Source organism: Lathyrus oleraceus, chromosome 1 (genome assembly GCF_024323335.1).
Source record: "Lathyrus oleraceus cultivar Zhongwan6 chromosome 1, CAAS_Psat_ZW6_1.0, whole genome shotgun sequence".
Taxonomy (NCBI): domain Eukaryota; kingdom Viridiplantae; phylum Streptophyta; class Magnoliopsida; order Fabales; family Fabaceae; genus Lathyrus; species Lathyrus oleraceus.
This window is the reverse complement of record NC_066579.1, coordinates 32,236,918-32,244,538: the sequence shown is the minus strand read 5'-3', so window position 1 is coordinate 32,244,538 and position 7,621 is coordinate 32,236,918. Positions and strand designations below refer to the sequence as shown.

The following is a 7,621-nucleotide window of genomic DNA, read 5'->3' as shown; positions in this document are numbered from 1 at the left end:
TATTTAAGTTTGTTAGAGGCTTATAAATAGGGTGTCAATCATTGTAACTTTTAATCCTTTTTGTAGCCGTCATTCTCTTAATAGAATATTCATCTTTTATTCTACCTTTGCACCAACAATTGGTATCTAGAGCTCCGGTTCAGATTCATTGGGAAACACGGGAAACACGAGTGAACGTGAGGTCTTGTGTGTTTGATTTTGATTCTTAGATTCGTGTTGAATCTTGAACAAAATCTGATCAGAATTTTAATTCTGTGGGTTGGGAAACACTGTGTGAGAAATCTGAGTGTATTGTGCAAGGTAGAAAGATGAACGGAAACGGCAACATGAACACCAAACTTCCAGTATTTGACGGTAAAAACTGGAATCGTTGGATGATCCAAATGCGTGTACTGTTCGGTGCTCAAGATGTTCTAGATCTTGTCACTGATGGTTATGTTCCGGTAGCAGCAGATGCGACGGATGAACAGAAAAACGCGCAGAAGGAAGTAAGGAAGAAGGATCAGAAAGCATTGTTCTTCATTCATCAATGTGTTGATGTAAATGTGTTTGAGAAGATTGCAGATTCAACGACAGCAAAGGCTGCGTGGGACACACTGGTTAGATGTTATGGTGGTGACGCATCAGTGAAGAAGGTGAAGCTTCAGTCCTTGAGAAAGCAATATGAGAATCTCAACATGAAGAATAATGAGAAAGTTTCTGAATACATCTCCAGAGTGATTCTGATCACTAATGAGATGAAAGCGTGTGGAGAAACTCTTTCTGAAGAAACAATCATGGAGAAGGTATTGAGATCCCTTACCTGTCAATTTGATTACATTGTGGTAGCAATAGAACATTCCAAAGATCTGAGCACCATGAGAATTGAAGAGCTGCAGAGCAGTCTAGAAGCGCAAGAGTTGCGTTTGACTGAGAGAACTTCTGAAAGGGAAGTAGAGCAGCAGGCTCTGAAAGCAACTTCTGATAGGAGGTATCAGAAGCAGTCAGAAGCCAGGAGAAGATCTGATGGTGGTCAGAAGTCAGAAAGCTCAACCTCTGATAGACAAAAGAATGCTCAGAAGGGAAAAGAGAAGTATGACAAGAAGAAAATCCAATGTTACTGCTGTAAGAAGTTTGGTCACTTTGCTAGAGACTGTTGGTCAAACAAGGAGAGAAAATCAGAAGAAGCAAATATAGCCAGAAGTTCTGATGACGAATCTGTGTTATTGATGGCCTCTGAATCTGGTGATATGGATCTGATAGACTGGTGGTATATGGACACTGGTTGTTCAAATCATCTTACTGGAAACAAGAAATGGCTGGTTGACTTTGACTCTGAAAAGAGGACAAAGATCAGATGTGCTGATGACAAATATCTTAATGCAGAAGGTATGGGAAATGTCAGAGTGACTCTGAACAATGGGAAAACAGCATTGATTCAGAACGTGTGGTATGTACCTGGCATCAGAAGCAATCTGATGAGTGTGGGACAATTAATTGAGAAAGGTTTCTCAGTTACCATGAAGGACAATCTTCTGAAGCTGTACGACTGTAATCAGAAGTTGATTATGGAGTCAGAACAGGGAAGGAATAGAACATTCAAGGTGAATGTCAGAACTGCAGACTCAGAATGTCTTAGTGCAACAAGTGCTGAGAAGGAGAGTGAGCTGTGGCACAGAAGATTTGGTCATTTGAATTTCAGAAGCTTAAAACATCTGAATTCAAAGAAGTTGGTACATGGAATTCCTGCAATTAAGAAGCCTGAAAAGTCATGCAAAGTTTGCATGGAAGGAAAACAACCACGATTGCCATTTGCGTCAGAAACTGCTCCAAGAGCAAAACATGCCTTGGGAGTTGTACATTCTGATGTGTGTGGTCCATTTCCAGTAGCATCGATTGGAGGGAATAAATACTTTGTGTTATTTGTTGATGAATTCACAAGAATGACATGGGTATCCCTTATTAAGTTTAAACACGAGGTGTTTGATGAATTCAAGAAGTTCAGAATGAAGGCTGAGAATCAGAGTGGTCAGAAGTTGAAGATTCTTAGAACTGACGGTGGAGGTGAGTATAACTCCAAAGAGTTCCAGAAGTTCTGTGAGGAGAATGGAATTGAGCATGAGGTTACTGCTCCTTATACCCCTCAACACAATGGTCTTGCTGAAAGAAGAAACCGCACTTTGCTTGATATGGTGAGAAGCATGCTAAAGGAGAAGAAGCTTCCTCAGAAGCTCTGGGGAGAAGCTGTTGCCACCGCAACGTATGTACTCAACCGATGTCCTACGAAGAAGTTGAAGGAAATAGTTCCAATACAGAAGTGGACTGGAGATAAGCAAAGTGTTAGTCATCTGAAGGTGTTTGGTTTTGTTTGCTATAAACATGTTCCAGAAGCCAGAAGACAGAAGCTGGATGATAGAAGCAAAGTGATGATTCTGATAGGGTACCACAGTACAGGTGCATACAAGCTCTATTGTCCAGAAACCAATAAAATTGAATTCAGCAGAGATGTGATTGTGAAGGAATCAGAAGTTTGGAATTGGGATAAGTCTCAATCTGACTCTGATGTTAGAACCTCTGAAGAAAGGTCAGAGTTCAGAATTTCTGAGGTTGGAGTAAACTCTGACGTTGATTCTGATTCTGATAGTGATTCTGACTCTGGAGAAGAATCAGAAGATGAAGGTGACTCTGATGATCCAGATGACCCAGACTCTGATGGTAATCCAGATTCTGGTGGCAATTCAGACTCTGGAAATATGCCAGACCCTGAAGATGATCAAAGCTCTGGAGGAAGTCAACCATCTGAAGCTAGAAACTCTGAAGCTCAAGACTCTGAACAAGTTCAGAGACCACAAAGAGTCAGAAACATCCCCAGAAGATATGCAGAATTTGACATGCTGCAAGACACTAAAGTAGACTCTGAAGGAGAAGTTATTCAGTGTGCCATGTTAGTAGACTCTAAACTCATAAGTACAGAAGAGGCTCTTAAGCAGAAGCTCTGGCTGAAGGCCATGAAAGAAGAACTTGATGCTATAGAGAGAAACAAGACTGGAAGTTCTGAACAAGAGATAGCCAAGTTCAAGAAAGTTCTGATGAATGAATTCGAAATGACTGATCTAGGCAAAATGACATACTTTCTAGGGATGGAGTTCAGATACTCTGAGAAAGGTATTATTTTGCATCAGCTCAAGTATGAATTAGAACTTCTGAAGAGATTTGATCTGAAGAATTGTAAGATTGCTGTTACTGCATGCCAAGCTGTGTGGATTCTGAATCTATTGCAGGATCTGAAGATTAAAGTAAACAAACCTCTGAAGCTGATGATTGACAACAAGTCTGCAATCAATCTTGCCAGAAACCCAGTGTTGCATGGGAGAAGCAAGCACATTGAGACCAAGTATCATTTTCTGAGACATCAAGTTCAGAGGGGAGTGTTAGAAGTTGTACACTGCAGCACTCAGAAGCAGTTGGCAGATGTTCTGACGAAAGCTATCAAGACTGATCAATTTCTCAGATTAAGGGATGGAATTGGTGTTACAAGTTTTGATGGAATATGAATTAAGGGATGGTATTAGATTTAATTATTAGATTTAATTCATATTTAAGTTTGTTAGATATTAGATTTAAATATTAGATTTGATTCATATTTAAGTTTGTTAGAGGCTTATAAATAGGGTGTCAATCATTGTAACTTTTAATCCTTTTTGTAGCCGTCATTCTCTTAATAGAATATTCATCTTTTATTCTACCTTTGCACCAACACAAATAAATTATTTTCTTACATATAAACATACAAATTTTATAGGACATATCCTATTAAATTCCAACTTTTATACGTTCAATTAAGATCTCTTTTATTAGTCACGATTAATAATGTGAAATATTTTCCCAACTCTTGATTTTAAAATATTATAACTCTCTTTCTGGTTTTCTTTTTAAAATGAATTTTAATTTTAAAATTACTTTATGTAGAACCCATAATTCTTCTTCAAGTGCATATCATATAATCTCGATGATATTTTTATTTAATAAAATATCTTTCACAATCAATATTATAGAATAAAATAAAAATATTTACGGATGGATTTTAGGTAGTATTTTAATAAAAATATTGGCCAATATATGGATTTTTCTCTAATTCTTACGCATCCATAAAAAAAAAACCAATAAAAACTACTCGAAAGTTAAAAAAATCATTTAATAATCTATTAAATATGTAAAGTAGAGTATTTTCCAGGTAATAAATATTAAGTTATTCTTTAACAAATTTATTTTTAAATTTTTTTCATTAAACTTTAATAATTCCATCTATAAATTAATTGTGTTCCCTAAAATATATTTTGTTGTTCCATTGTGTTTAATAGCATGAGGTCGAGAACATCCGTCTATTTTATTAATGAAATAATTATATAATTAATAAAAATATATTATTTTCACTATATTTGATCAAATAATTTGAATATATTTTATTATAATTCAAACCAATTGACCAAATAACTTGATGAGATTTTATGATAATTTAAACCCCAAAATTAGATTTTAATTATTATTTTTACAAAAATAATGGATGTCATTTGTATTTTTGATTATTAACTAATGCTAAAATCTACTGTTATTAGACAAGTATTTATTTGATATATTTTTTTAAAGAATAATAAATGTCATACATTAAAAAATAGTTTAAATTATATTTCCACAGTCTCAATAAAAACAAAATATCGCACCTTTTTCTTTAAAGGAATATGAATATTTTGTCACGTGAAGTTTATGGTAGATTATTTTTATAAGTTAGTGATGTTTTTCATTATTTTTATAACTATAATTATAAAATCCATAACAACTATTAATTAAAGAATTTGTAAATACAATAATTAAATATAAGTTTAGTGTTGAGAATTATTAAATTTGTATACCAATTAATCAATAGAAATTATAAAAATAAATATTTAAAATGAAATTACATGATTGATACTTCAAATTTTTTTTTATGTAAATTTCAGATGGAGTGTTGGTAGATGAATGTATTCAAACAAAGAAAGAAACAAGCAAAGAAATTGTTTATTTTATATTCAAACTTTACAAATTGCAACAACATTCACCCCCTAAACACGAGCCACCTGGTTTGCCCAATGATCCTTTACAAAAATGGTCACACTGTTCTGGTGCAGTTGGACAATAATTCGATATGAAGCATAATTTTCCGCCTGCTCCTGAAACTATCATTTCATTCCATTAGCAATAATATATAAAATTATGTTGATAAGATTATTTTTTATAAATAGATAATTTAATTAAAAACATAACAATGAATATGAAGCAAGCAATGCAAATTGAGTTTTATAAATAAATAATTACCGGCAACCATGCCTGAAGCAATGCAAATAATCAAAATGGTTAAAAAGAGAGTCTTGTAGGATGCCATTTTATTTTTAAATGTTGAAGTAAGCATCTTGCAAGAGCCTATTTATAAGGACTTTGGAAATTGAATTATGAAATAAGATATTATTTTGATTTTTGAAAATTCAATCTTTTAATTTAAATCTTTTTATTTATTTTATATGCTTTTTTTAAATCGACCCAATGAATAATACTACACAAAATTTCCAAATATTATTTTAATTATATAATTGCTCAAAAATTAAACTATTTTTGGGATAGATTTAAATTTTTATTCATACCATATAATGATGGGATACGTTATTGTTCAGAATTAAACATCATATAAATATACAAGTGTTATACGACATAACCTATTAAATGTCTGTGTAAAAAAAAAGCCATTGAAATGTCAACTTTGATATGTTTTAATAACATCTCTTTTAGTAGTAAAACATTTTTTAGTCATTTATTAAATTGTCATGAATATTAAATAGTTTCTAAACTCAAAATAAAAGAATTTGATAATTTTATTTCTCAATATCTTTTAAGAGTGAAATTTTATTTTCCGAATTGCTTTATGTAGATCCCATAATTAATCTACAAATGCTGAGAATTTAGTCTATATAATATCTTTATTACATCTTTTGGCTACAATGTCTTCCCATCCAATGGTACAAAATAAAATGTAATTTTTTTTGAATAGTTATAAAATATTATATTTTCTCTCTCTATATTATGTGATTACAATGTCTTTCATATCCAACAGTGAAATTTAGAAACAAAACTCTTTCAGTTGTCCAAAAATCTAACAAAATACTGTTGGAATATTTAACAATTTTTTATTTTGAAAATTTTTAACCACAAATTTTAACTTATTTTATAAAATTTTAATGATTCAATCTACAAAGGAGTTGTATTTGCTAATTATTTTTTTTATATATCATTATGGAAAATTTAAAATAGATGGAAACACATTTGAAATTGAAAATAGTCAAAAAAAATTTAAATATTAATGTGTAAGATATTATCAGAATGAAAGGGATCTTCTAATTAAATATAAAATAAATATATATATTAATTCGGAATAACAATATTTTCTGTATTTTCTGGAACTTAAACAACAATATTACTTTTAAGTATTATTTGATAAAAAATATTGGGCAACACTTAAGTTTTTCTGTATTATATGAATATTGATAAAATAAGAGAAAAATATATTCCAAACTTAAAAAACAATAATTTGATATCCTTATTAATAAATATTAAATAAAATTTATTAAAATTTATTTTTCTACTATTTTTCCAGAATGTAATATCTTGGCCTAAACCATTGGTTTAAAATCCAATCGCTTTCGTTTTTAATCTCTCATAAAGCCCATGATTGTTACAAGTAGTGTATTGTCTACTAATAAATATTAATTTATTTATGAAAATTATTTTTACAAAACCTAACGATTTCTTCTATCAATGAATTGTATTTCCTCAATTAGTTTTTGTTGTGCCATTTTGGAAATTTTAACTACATGTCGATATATTTCAAATTAGAAATCTTCACTTTTATTTCAATGTTATTGTGTTTAATATTAAGAGGATAGGAACATCAGACTAACTTATAGAATAAATTAATAAATATTAATTTGAAATAGATTATGTACATTATATTTTATCAAATAATTTGTTGGTCAAATAAATTAGTTTCATATATATGAATATATAAATTTTATGTGACATATCCTATAAATGCCAATTTTTATAGGTTCGTCAATGTTTTAAAAATTGAACCGAAGATCGAACCGGTGAAATTTCTGGTTTAAGGTTCAATTGATTCAATCGGTTAATGTTACGGTTGAACCGTTTATTAAATAAACTAATATTCATAGATATGTCAGACATAATCACATGTTCACAACATAATAAAATAAATATTTCAAAAATCAATTACAAACTTAATACAACAAAACCAATAGCACATATAATAACACAACATAGTTGCACAATTCATTTCATCTTCATTTAATAATAATTTGAACAAATTAAAAAATTATAATAAAATAAGTTAAGCTAATTCAAGCCAAAATTAAAATAATATAAGATACTAAGTAAAATAAAGTTCAAATAACTAAGAATACATAAATTAAATAAAATAGAATACAAAAAATAAAGAATACAATATACTTAATGAAACAAAAAAAATCGAGTTGAACTAAGACAAATAAGTTATAGTTGACAACAACAAACAATATTGAATTAAACGACAATTAACATT

The 7,621-nt window shown here is 30.4% G+C and overlaps 1 long non-coding RNA gene across 1 annotated transcript; it reads right to left on the bottom strand.

Annotated features, from left to right (window-relative positions):
• Positions 1–5,014: 5,014 nt before the first annotated feature.
• On the bottom strand, positions 5,015–5,398 carry LOC127082743 (uncharacterized). The gene is made up of 2 exons (XR_007788211.1): positions 5,332–5,398; positions 5,015–5,192 (listed from the first exon to the last, which is right to left on the bottom strand). It is a non-coding gene; the product is annotated as an uncharacterized LOC127082743 (long non-coding RNA).
• Between the last annotated feature and the right edge of the window lie 2,223 nt (positions 5,399–7,621).